The sequence below is a fragment of the Castor canadensis genome, chromosome 2, assembly GCF_047511655.1.
Source record: "Castor canadensis chromosome 2, mCasCan1.hap1v2, whole genome shotgun sequence".
NCBI lineage: Eukaryota > Metazoa > Chordata > Mammalia > Rodentia > Castoridae > Castor > Castor canadensis.
Window position 1 is genome coordinate 165479080 of NC_133387.1, and position 12040 is coordinate 165491119.

At 39.4% G+C, this 12040-nt stretch overlaps 1 protein-coding gene and 1 non-coding gene across 6 annotated transcripts in view; one reads left to right on the forward strand and one right to left on the reverse strand.

Annotated features, from left to right (window-relative positions):
* Window positions 1-12040, reverse strand: part of LOC109676529 (neurotrimin) — a 926115-nt gene that overhangs the window by 494049 nt on the left and 420026 nt on the right. The window lies entirely within an intron of this gene.
* On the forward strand, window positions 4382-4503 carry LOC141421119 (small nucleolar RNA SNORA32). The gene has a single exon (XR_012445793.1). It is a non-coding gene; the product is annotated as a small nucleolar RNA SNORA32 (small nucleolar RNA).

Below are 12040 nucleotides of genomic sequence, written 5' to 3' on the forward strand. Positions count from 1 at the left end.
TGAATGAATATTTACATAAATACATATTCTGGATTGATTTCAATGCAAACCCAAGCAGAATTAATTGCCTACTCATCCACTTTCTCCTAGTGATTTATGCTTTCCACTATCACAACATTCGCCATATGCCTTCGATTCATTTATCCTGAGTGTCCATCTCATATACTGTGACCTCCTTGAGTGTAGGTTCCGTTACTTCTCGAGTCTTGTGTTCCCAAACCCTGCACCATACTGGGAATTTAGTGGGTGCTCAACAAATGTTTGTGAAACTGAATTATGTTGCAATTGTAGGGCTGATGGATGGCAACACGTCGCACCAATGGAAGGGATAATTACTACCAAATGGTTAGGATTATTTTCTTCTACACTAAGAAGTTGTTAAAATTTGCTTCTCCTAGTAAGTACAGTTATACCCTGTAAGTTCTTCTGTTCAGCCTCAAGCTTATGTAGAAAGAAATTAAATGTCTCTCCCTCAGATTCATTTATAACTTACTGCTCAGCTGATGTGCTTCACAATGCCTTTTGAGAATTCTTTTTAATTCTCTTTATTCCCTATACTCCCTCTTCCCTTAGATGTTTGTAACCCAAGGGAAAGCAAAACACTTAAATGCAACTAACACTGTAATCATACACGGTGTTGAATTGCACAAAGAACAAACAGAAACTGGAAAGTCTTCTGTTGCTCTCATATCTCCCTGATCTAAATTCTTGTATTTGAGCACTTGAAATGCAAACATAAGCCAAAGCAGCCACTTTTTACATTTGGGGTTAGCCATCAAAATTCATTTAGTTCTAGCTGAAATAACATAACCACAATTATTTCTCTAACCCAAAGTTAGGTTTTTAATTTTATGCAATGTTGATTGAGGTGACTAGAAGAAAATATAGAAATCTTGTAAATATTAACATAATAAGAAAATGTTCCTTTCAATTAAGCAACGATAACATAACTATTAATAATAATAATCTTTGTTTCTATATTTCTTTTTATCTGAAGTTTCCAAGGCACATTTAAAGATTGTATTTTATTATACTAAGGTCAAGGAAAAAGTATTATCTATAGTTAACAGACAATAAAAGACATAAACTTGCTAAGAAAAATCATTTAAATGGTTCAAAGCAAATTTTTCCACTCATCCAAAGATAAACTATGCATCTCTTTTGGGCCAAATGAATTAAATGTGTTTATTACATAATTTTTCCCACTACTAATTTAATACTCACCTAATGCCATGGTTGTTTAATCTTTGTGTGAAGGACAAAACTAAGAGATTTAGATAGATTCAAAGAAACTGAGTAACTCAAGAGTAAGAACTGCTTTAGAATTTGTTCTGCTTCCAATAGGTAGCAGAAGAAAATAACCATCTAAGAGTTGTTGAGAAATCTCCATGGTCTTTGGGATGCCCTATGGTGATCACCATTGGTTTATTTTAACTTTCATATTCTTAGATGCTTCTATGGAAGAAGAGTCCAATTTGATTAAGGATCTAGCACATTTGTCCCCTGCATGTTAGCATCAAAAAAAAAAAAAAGAATGTAGCAAACAAAAGAGAAAAGAAAAGGAAAGAAGGAAGGAAGGAGGGAAGTAAGAAAGGTTGGAAGGAAGGACCAGGCAACTATTCTCCATCCAATGGATACTGCTTTTAAGTCTATTCACAGAGACAAGATATTTCCTTGTGTGGTGTATTTATTTGGAATGAGAACAGTCCTTGAACACTGAAAACCCACCTCCACTCCTACTTTCATTTTCATAATTTCCCTTTCTTGTCTGCCATATCCTATGGAATATCATCGAGTCAGTGGACAGCAATGAGCTCTTCACTCAGAACACATCTGAAGTCAACACAAACGTAACACATTATAGTAACAACATGAAGGATGACTCATTGGAGACTATCCTACCTTCCTTGCCTTTATCAGTTACTCATTCAAGACACTAAAACCAGCTGTTATGGTGGGTTGGTATTTGCTTTACAAAAGAAGAAAAGCTCCTTATGTGCACACAATCCTATTCTTCTTATGATTCCAGCATTAATAGCATTTAACTGGTTAGTAATTTTCTTTTTTTAAAAAAATATAATTCATTTATTGCCATTCTGCTTTATTTCTGTACATTTTACACATTGGCACATGGAAAACATCGTTGTATTCCTTCCAGTAATCATTCATTCGAGAGAGCTGCAAGAGAGTTTTTGGGGATGGGGGTTGAGTTGTGGAAGTGTCAGGAGGCCATGAGAATGAAGAGAGAGTGAGAAAGGAGAACGTAGGGTGGGAGAGATGAAGACAGAAACAGAGACAGAAGAGATAATTATCTGGGAGACAGCTGCATGAGAAAACAATGAGACTGGGAAGAAAAAATTGCCATTAAAGTACTGTAGCTTTTTGCCCGGTAACATACAATGAACCTTGACCCCCAGCTTCTCTGATATACTTAAGGGTATATTGATATTGCCACATTTTTATTGAGAGTGAGAGAACAGCTCTTCTTTCTTCCTTCAAGTAAAATTGCACAAATATGCAGTAGCCTCACATACATTTTTGAGTCTTTTATCCACAACGATACTACAGTTAGCCCTTCAAATCCATGGATTCAACCAAACAAATCAAATCTACACTTTTAAAAATTGGGCTTGGGTGTAGCTCAGTGACAGAGCATGAGGTTTTCAAGCGCAAGGCACTGGTTTTAATTCCAGCACTAAGCACAACCAACCAAACAACCAAACCAAACAAAACAATAATGACCAAACCCTTTGTGTCTGCACTGAAATGTATAGATTTTTTTCTTATCATTATTCCATAAACAATAGATTAGAAAACTATTCACATAAGCATTTACATTCTATTAAGTATTAAAGTGTATAGGTATCTGTATGGTGGGACACACTTACAAACTTAGCAATCAGGAGGCAGAAGCTGCTGCATAATGAGAGGCCAGCGTGGTTTACATAGTAAGACCCTACCTCAAAAAAACAATGTATTCTTGAGGACGTGTGTAGGTAACATGCACACACTACAACAATTTATATAAGAAACTTGATCATCTACAGATTTTGGTAGACTTCTGGGATTGAGGGAAGCAATCTCCCGGGGATAGTGAGGGATGTGTGTAATTCCACTAGCTTCTCTGGTCAAGAACTGGTGGCCTAGGAAAGCTGTTTGAAGTCAGCCTTCTTCCCAACCTGTTTGGATGAATCAAAGATGTAAGGGCCAAGTGACTGCCAACTCTCTTTAGAGTCCAAACAGAAGAAGACAGTGTGTTCACAATTCTCCCTGTGAGGAGCTTGCCTCTAGTGGGGCATTCTAGCCATCTACACCAAACATGCAGATCCCAGCATGAATTCTAAAATCAAATCTTCCATTTACTGGAGGACCATTGAGAGTCAAGAGTTTTACTTTATGCTTTGCTTTGCTCCCCACTCATTATGACAACTTTTCTACAATGTATTACTCCCACTTATTGATTATTGATGAGGAAATAGTATCTGAGAAGTTAAAAATTCAATTATGATCACAAAAGTAGCAAAAGTGACATCCCAAATTCAAGATAGACCTTATTATAGAGCCTAAAGGTTTTGCCATTGTCACTACTTGGCTCATTGAAGCTCACACAAGAATTAAAGGAAGGAAAACCAGTCAGCTTGCTGCTCTGGATGACTAACCAGAACATCCTTCACAGAGCAGAAACCATCCTTACTGGGCTACAAAAATGAGTAGGACTGTGATTAGGATCTCACCTATCAATGGCTCAAGGATGAAAACAAAGTCTCCAGTGAAGATAAGAGTAAGTGGTGAGTCCCACGTCCATTAGGATAGCAGTGATCTTGTATGATAAGAGATCAAGGAGGGATTGTGAGGGTAAGGGGTCTTCCTTATTCCAAGGTTTTTGCCTTTCTGACCAAACTAAGGGAGAACTCATTTCTCTATGTTTGGATATCAAATGGGATTAACAACCCCTACATTTCATCTTTTTATACCTTTCAGAGATAGTATCCTTGGAAGCACTTAATGTTTCTGACTGCAATTAAAGATTTAAAATCCAGCAATTCCACTTCTAGGCCTGGGCCTAAAGAGAGGCTTGTGAATGTGTTCAAGGAGGAGTGGATCCAAATATCTGTGGACATGTATAACAGTAAAATTCACGTAGATGGCCTAAATATCCTCTAACAAATGGATTGGTAAGTACATTATTATGATTGATCATACTATGAAATAAGATATACAGTACTGAACAGTAAAAATTATGGAACTTTAGCTAACTTGTCAAGTGGCAGAATGTCATAAATCAGCTTTCAAATTGTGGAATATCCATGGTATGACCTCTGCTTAAGTTTAAAAACAAGGCCTTTTAGAATGCAGTTTCTCGTCTACAGCCACACCACCCTGAACGCGCCCGATCTCGTCTAGAATGCAGTTTCTCATTTGCTGTGGACATGACCATAAAGAAATTTCCCACTAGGTTTTCTATATGCTACTTTGTTAGCAATCAACCTACTGGGGACACTACTGCCCAGTAAAATAACCACGCAATGATTTTTCTAATGGTAACTTCATTGCTAATGAGATTTTGTAATAGTCAAATATTGTGCAACATTGCAACATTTGTAATTGTCTTTCTTGGTTATGTTTTTGTCATGCAGGACAACTGGATTAAGCATCTTTTAAAGAGGGCTATCCTGGAAGAAAAATCAACTTTAAAGGTGACCTTGATGTGCAGTAAAACCAACCAAAATATGTAAAATTATTAAATAATTTATTGACCTTAAATAATTTTGCCTAAAAAGAAAAAAACAAGGCAATCCTTTCTGTGGTTGAGTGACATGTGTTTACGTGATGGAAATGTCCATTAATATCTGTGGGGTGATAGATAGCAAATTCAGAATAGCGAACTTTGTGGGTGAAAGGGTACAGATATGCTGATCAGAGAAGGACTCTCAGGAGGCCTCAGCAGGGTTGCTCATATTTTTCCTTAATCTGAGTAGAAGATGCACTCATTTTTTAATGTTTTTATTTTTGTATGTCTAATATATTTCATAGGAAAAAATTTTAATTGAAAGAAACACAAACACCAACAGGTGGCCATCATTGGGATGGGCAATAATGCCAGTCCCTAGAGAGATGAGAGAACAGACTCCTGACCATGTGGGGATCCTATCACTAGTGGGAACCCAGGTGGCTCCTTTTTGCCATGGACCACTAGCTGTTCTGGTGGTTCACAATGGGGGAGTGTCCAGAAGCAGACAGAGATGTAATGGGGCAAAGACAGAGGGAAATGGAAGATGGAAGAGGGAAGATGAGAGCTGGGGATCCAAGAGATGGGAGAGGGGAGGTGCCCTTGTTAATCTCAACAAGCTGTTGTGGTTAAAAGGACCCATTTCACTCCCAAGCAGCCGCTTATGTGATTACTTCTCTCAGCAGGTTTCAAGCTGCCTGCAATTCTCTGTTAGTTAATAAGAAAAGTGAGAGATGCAACAATTGCCTTTGCTTGGCTGGCTTGTAAAGGCTTTGTCAGTCAAAAATGGAACAAAAGTCCTAATAACACCCTGTACCATGAAGGTGAGTGTCAAGGAACAGACCGAAATCAATTATCTAGGTGAAATTAGGAGGCAAGAGGATCAGTGTACACGTGCACAGAGGTATCCAGACCACATAATCCCATTAACAGGATGCTGGGCTCTCATGGGAGGGCAGAGCCACACAGGAAAATTATAATTAAAAGTAAATAAAGGAAAATGAGTCCCTGGTGGCCTTCTGTCACAGCCTTCAATGCGATGTGGTACCATCTGAAGGTGGCAAGGCTCTGGATGGCTCTTAAGTGAGGCAAGCTTGGAAAATGGGGAGCTGCAAGCTCTCTCACTGGAGTGCTAGTTAATCCTGCTTGTAAGCAATGTTTACTAACTAGGTATGGCATTTGGAAAGTGCCTGTGGTGTGCCGAGAGCTTGGCAAAACCTTCCTGACACAGAATATAGACTGCTCTGGAGATTTTTTATGTGCTTCACTCTTGCTGAAGTATCATTGAAAGAGATATGTAAAAATAAATGAGTGGATGAATGAGTGAGTGAACATGGTGAGTGAACATAGGCGAGTGAGTGGTCCATTGAGTTTTCCCTAGAACCAATGAAGAGTCATCTAGAATGTCTTACAGAAGTCAGATTCCAAACATCTAGACATGGCTCCAATCCAAGTAAACCAGGATCCAGTATATTGCTTGCCCCTTCAGGGGACTCTAAACAAGTAGCTGGGGTTGAGAATTTTTGGATTTCATTTGGATGCACAAGTTTTTGTCACAGACTTACAGAGAGAAAGAACAGTGAGAAATCATGAGGACAGATGGGATCCAATCTCACTTCCACCAACAGTTTTTAGCCTTATGACTTTTGTCCAATATCTGAAATTTTCCAAACTACAGTGCTGTCAAAGGTTTAAAAGAGGAAGGGTGATAATCTTTGGGTCTAACTGCTCTAGGACCTGGAAACCCCACAACCCAGAACTATAGTATAACAGCCAGTTTAATGTTTGCTCTGTGGGAAGATTGAAGATGTGCATCTGATAGGAGGCAGAGACTCAACCCTGTTATTCTCTAAATAGATGCTGGATAGAGGGACAAACCACAGACTATGATAAGTCTATAAAAGTGTTATAGATAATGCTCTACTCACAGTCTTTGACATATTGTTTCTAGCCATATCTCCAGTTACTGAGTGATGGAATGAATGAATGATAGGTACCACTTTGGGGTGAATCAAAGTGTGGCTTTTCTTTGGAAATTGAGTATATCTACCTCATTAGATGTTAAACAACCATCCTCCCCACAACATTCTAAGAGGCAAACTGCTACATACAACTGTGTTCAATGGTTTCTGATATCATACTCCAGCTAGAGTCCCTAGAATCTATCAGTATATACATTTATGGTTTTACATATGAGAAGAATAAGGCCCCTCTTCCAGGAAGGATAAATTCGCACCTAGGGAGATCTTAGTCTATGTTACTAGGTTGAGATCTTTATAACTCCTTTAAAAACTCTCTTCCACTTTGTGTAAGTGCTTTTTACCCATTTACTAAAATCAGTAGGCAAGAATCTGGACTGACATCCAGCGGGGCTCAGGTAGTGAAGCCCTGCAAAGAGATATTGAAAGGTTAGAAGAAATTAATTTTAAATTAATTCCTGGAAGTCATCATAAATGATGCACTGCAGCATGAAGGTGGGTTCTGGAGCAAGAAGGGTGATTTCAGGCCACTGTTCATCTCAGACTTTGTCAGCTGATGACTGGTAGGTGCTAAAAGCTGCTAAAGTGTCTAGAGTGTGCACAGTAAACACCCGGCTCCCAAGCCTATCATCTCCACTGTTGTTGGAGTGAGAAATCTGTTTGGAAGAACATGCAGTCAGGGGATTCACCCTTATTTACAAAGACAGCAAGTGGTACAATTCAAACCCAGCAACAGCAGCTGGCACCAGCCCCAAGGCCTTCGCTTCTCCTGTGAGGTTAGGGAAACATTGAGATTCAGTATAAAAAATGACACACAAGGCAGCAGAGAGCCTTGAGTCCATTATGCAAGGGCTGGTAATTATTGGTAATTGGGATGGAGTGGCAAGAACTCAGTTCTGAACAATGTGCTAACTCAGTTCTGAACAATGTGCTAACTCAGTTCTGAACAATGTGCTAACTCAGTTTTGAACAATGTGCTAACTCAGTTCTGAATGACGTGCTTACTCAGAAAGGTAAAGCCAGAGGAGTGGCATGGGAGAGTAAAGTGCTTCAGCACATTCCCTCACAGGACCCCTTGTCTGGGGACCTAAGTACATGCTGCACATAGATGCCAAGTGTCCTGGGATACTCAGGTTGACTGTCTTTGCCAATAAACATGAGATGACATGCAGCTGAGAGATGAAATGCAGCAGCAACAGCAAATGTGAGGGTGGCACCTGTGCTGGGAGTAGCCACTGAGATGTCCAATGGATATCAAGGCAACTTCAAGGTCAAGCTGAAGAAAAAGACTGAGAAAAGCAGTTTTAGGGTCAAGTGTTTGTTTTTAAAAAATCAGTACTATCCATTAAATTCTCACTTTTCCATATTTCCCTGAAGATGATTTCACTTTTTAAACCAATCTATTCTATGTCTTAAATGTCATGTATAAGCTCTGTGGTCATATTGCTTGGAGTATGGTAGTAATGAATCAAATACATTATTAATACAGAAGTATAATGGTACACTAGAGTGTTTCAGTCTTACAGAGTACTCAGAAAGCCTGGATATGATTGCAAAAAAAAAATGAGACATTCAGAGACAGACTCACCTTAATATTAAGAAAATTAAAATCTAAAATAATAGAAGCAGTGTAATCAAGATTAGGAGATAGAGTCCATGCATGATGACTTTCAGATTTTCACATACCCTATTGCCGTAGTCAAAAATAAAGGTAATCAGGTGCTGTGCCCCAGGAAAAAAGAAAACAGTTAAAAATTTCAGGGAAAGTAAATAAAATATTTGGAAATCCCAAGCACTCAGAAATGTACTCAAAGTTCCTGCAAATTAGACAGCATGAATTCAACACTCATGCGATCAACATTCCTTGAGTGCCTCCTGTGTTTTAGATGAGGTTAACTATGGATTCTTGACCTGAAACTTCAACTCTAAGTCCTCAGGCTGAAAGGAGGTTCAAATGATGCACAGCACAAGTTCACTCTGCAAAGGGCTCCCAGCAAAGTCCTAGAACTGAACATCTTTAGCTTTTTTTTTTTTTCTTTTTTGGCAGCACTAGGGATTGAACTAGTTGCCTCATGCTTGCTAGGCAGGCACTCTTAGTGCTTCAGCCACTCTGGCATCCCATAGCTTCTAAAATTTCTAATTTGGTATGGCAAAAAGTAAGCTCGATCAAGTTCTACTCCAGCTGGGCCATTGTGGCATGATATGGGAGCAAGTCTCTAACAAAGGCTCAGATTCTTCACCTAGCAATGATGAGTTGAACTTCATAACTGTTCATTCCTTTTCTAACTTTAATATCCCATTAACTCTTTGGCTTACTCAGATGTCAACTACTTTTGTCTTTAATCCATAATAAGAAATGCAGTATGCAAGATTTTATAAAAATACCAACTCTCACTTTTCAGAGCATTTAAACTACCATGCAGTCTCAGAGGGTGACTTTCCGCCAGATGCACATTCTACACACAGACCACACCACATGACTCATGATCTGAGATGCATTTGTGAGGAGCCTCTGAAATTTCCCTCCATGGCTTCACTTGGTGTGTTCCAGAAAAAATTCCTCTTCTTCTTCTGCATCTCTGAGTTTTGCCTTGGTTGCTATATAATCCACAACTATAAACTTTTTCAGTGACTAGTAAGAACTCACATTTAGAGATGTGAAAGCTTTCTGAATGGAGCATTAAAGAGAAAAAAAGGAAAGGTAATTCATTTGGGTTCTTAAAACATTGAAGTGGAAACTGTTGTCACACTGATCACTCTTTCCATTCCCCATGGCAGGAGGAAGGCTTCCCTAGCTCCTGACCCTGGCTGAGCCTGAGGCTCTACAGCCCAGCCCTGCATACACACTGGAATCAGCTCCCAGGACTGCCTCCCAGGAGGAAGCAAGATTAAAGGCAGCTGCTTAATCCTCCTGCAAAGCTTCTTAAGTATTTCTATCAGGGTCAGCTCAGCCAATGCTTACTCAACCTGCCTGCAGAAAATGCCCCAATTTAGGCCCTTCTGCTGACTGTCTAGTTGAGAGAATGAGAGACTGGATCCTGATCAGGAGATGAGCTGAGGTGGCAGGAGGGCAGGCAGGAGGTGAGGGAGGGTGGGAAGAGGGGGAGGCACCAAGCCATTCATTCCCATTCAGGATGATTTTTGTCTTTGTGGATCTCATTTCCCCCTCAAAAGGAGTCTTCAAAAATTCTAACACATATTAAAGACCTAATATACTCCAGAAGTATGCTGGGAGATTGTTGTGAGCAGGAGGGGTGATGCCCAGAAGGCAGTCACATATATGCTCTAATGTGACAGACAAATTGAAGTTAGCCAGTGCCAGCAGAAAGGTAGACTGGGAGATGGAGAGGCAGGGGTATTGCGGATGAAAGGGTCATTAAGATCAAGAGGATCCTTCTAAGCTAAGTTCAAGCCTTATCCTGAGGGTAATGGAAAGCTATGCAAGTATTTTTTATTTGGACAGCAATATAGTCACATGTGTACTTTGAAAGAGTTGATTGATGAATAGAAAAAAAGACTGGAAAGAAAGCAAAAATGAAGAAAGATCAAAACTCATTGCCACAGTGGAACTGAGCGGAGGTGGTTGCCTAGGAGAGATAATCAGGATGCTGGAGCACCAGGTTTTATTTGGTGGTTGTTTGGATATGACGTTGAGGAAAAGAAAGGAATCCAGATGAAAGTCCGGGTTCTAGCCTGGGCACTGCATTGGCTGTAGCAACACGGATTGAAGGGCAACTGGAGAGGCGATGGGTTGAGTATACAAATCCAGGCGAGGCATGGAGTGTAGGCAAAGTGCAGAACAGGTAACAAGAACTTGGAGTGGCTTTAAAAGGGATTCCCTCCCACTTTCCTCTCCTACTTGGTTAATGTTATTTACTATGAATTGATTACAGACAGGGACAAATTTAGGAGTCCATTTAGGATGCAGACAATTGATAATTTCTTTACTTTTTTTTTTAAAAAGGGGGCAGAGTTGAGTGAAAATGTACTATCGTCTGAAACTGCATGACAGTGTTCCAGAATCTTTGTTTTCACAATGGCAAGGCTTATGTGTGATAAGAACCTATTTGTGTAGACTCACAGACTGGCTCAGCATAGAACCAGCTGGGGGTGGTACCTAGAGAGAAGCCGGAGGAGGAGCGCCAGGTGCGGGCTTTCACAGCAGCTTCGTTAATGATCTGGAAGAAGAAGTAAACTGCACATTCATGAAGTTTTCAGCTGAGTAGCCAAAACGGGAAACACTGGGGAGAAGAACAAAATAATTGGAGTAAAACCCAAGTGGCAGCAGAGAATAGGGGCCATGTGTACCCACTTTTAAGTTGGTGATTTATTATAAGGGTACCACATTCTTTCTGAAGAGGGATAGGAAGAGTGCTCTATTAAGTTCTTTAGGAGGCACATTAGCTCTACAAAGTCACTAGGTTATGCTTCATTCAATGCTTCATTAGGTGTTAAACGACAGATAGTAATAATAATATTAATCATACATGGCTAACATTTATTTAACTCTTACTGCAGACTTAACACTGAGCTAAGTACTTTACCTCTTTTAATACTCTGAATTCTATGAAGTAGGCACTGTTACAAATGAGATGAAGGTCAAGAGGGCTGAAATGACTCACTCAAGGTTTCAAAACTCTTAAGTGATAAGGACCCAGATCCCTGAGAGTCAGAGGCTCTGGTCCTAACCTATATTACCAGTAGCATTGTAGAATTAATTTGCAACCAAGTTGAATGAGCCCAATGGTTATAACATTGTTATGATTATTAGGGATTAAACTCTGTGTGGGCATACTATCAACATCAGAACTCCCTAGCTTCCTCATCTGTAAAATCTGCCCATGGAAAACTCTTAACCATCCTTGCAGATAAAGCTCAAATATCTCTTCTGTTGAGCATTTCAGACTCACTACGACAAAGGACATAAGTTATTGTATTCCCCAAAGCCCTAGTTCATCCATTACAATAGTGTCATTCGTGATGTTTTGGCAATCATTCCATATATGTGTCTACCTCATTACCTTATGAGAAAGAATCATATTATTCATCTCTGTCTCCCTAATACCTAGCAGAGTACCTTGAACATAGTGAGTTCTCAGTAAATACATTTTGAAGAAAAGGAAGAATGAAGTGATCATACAGTATGAGTACTATTCACTTATGAATAAAAAAAAACTTGGTGTCATGGCAGCAATCATTTGATTACTGAAGAAGTGCATCAAACCCAGCAACTGAATTGATGAAAAGTGAAAAGGTTGGGTAGATCCTCAATTCCTAATACTTAATTACACATAGTGAACACCCACAAAGACATGACTTGAATAATTTTATG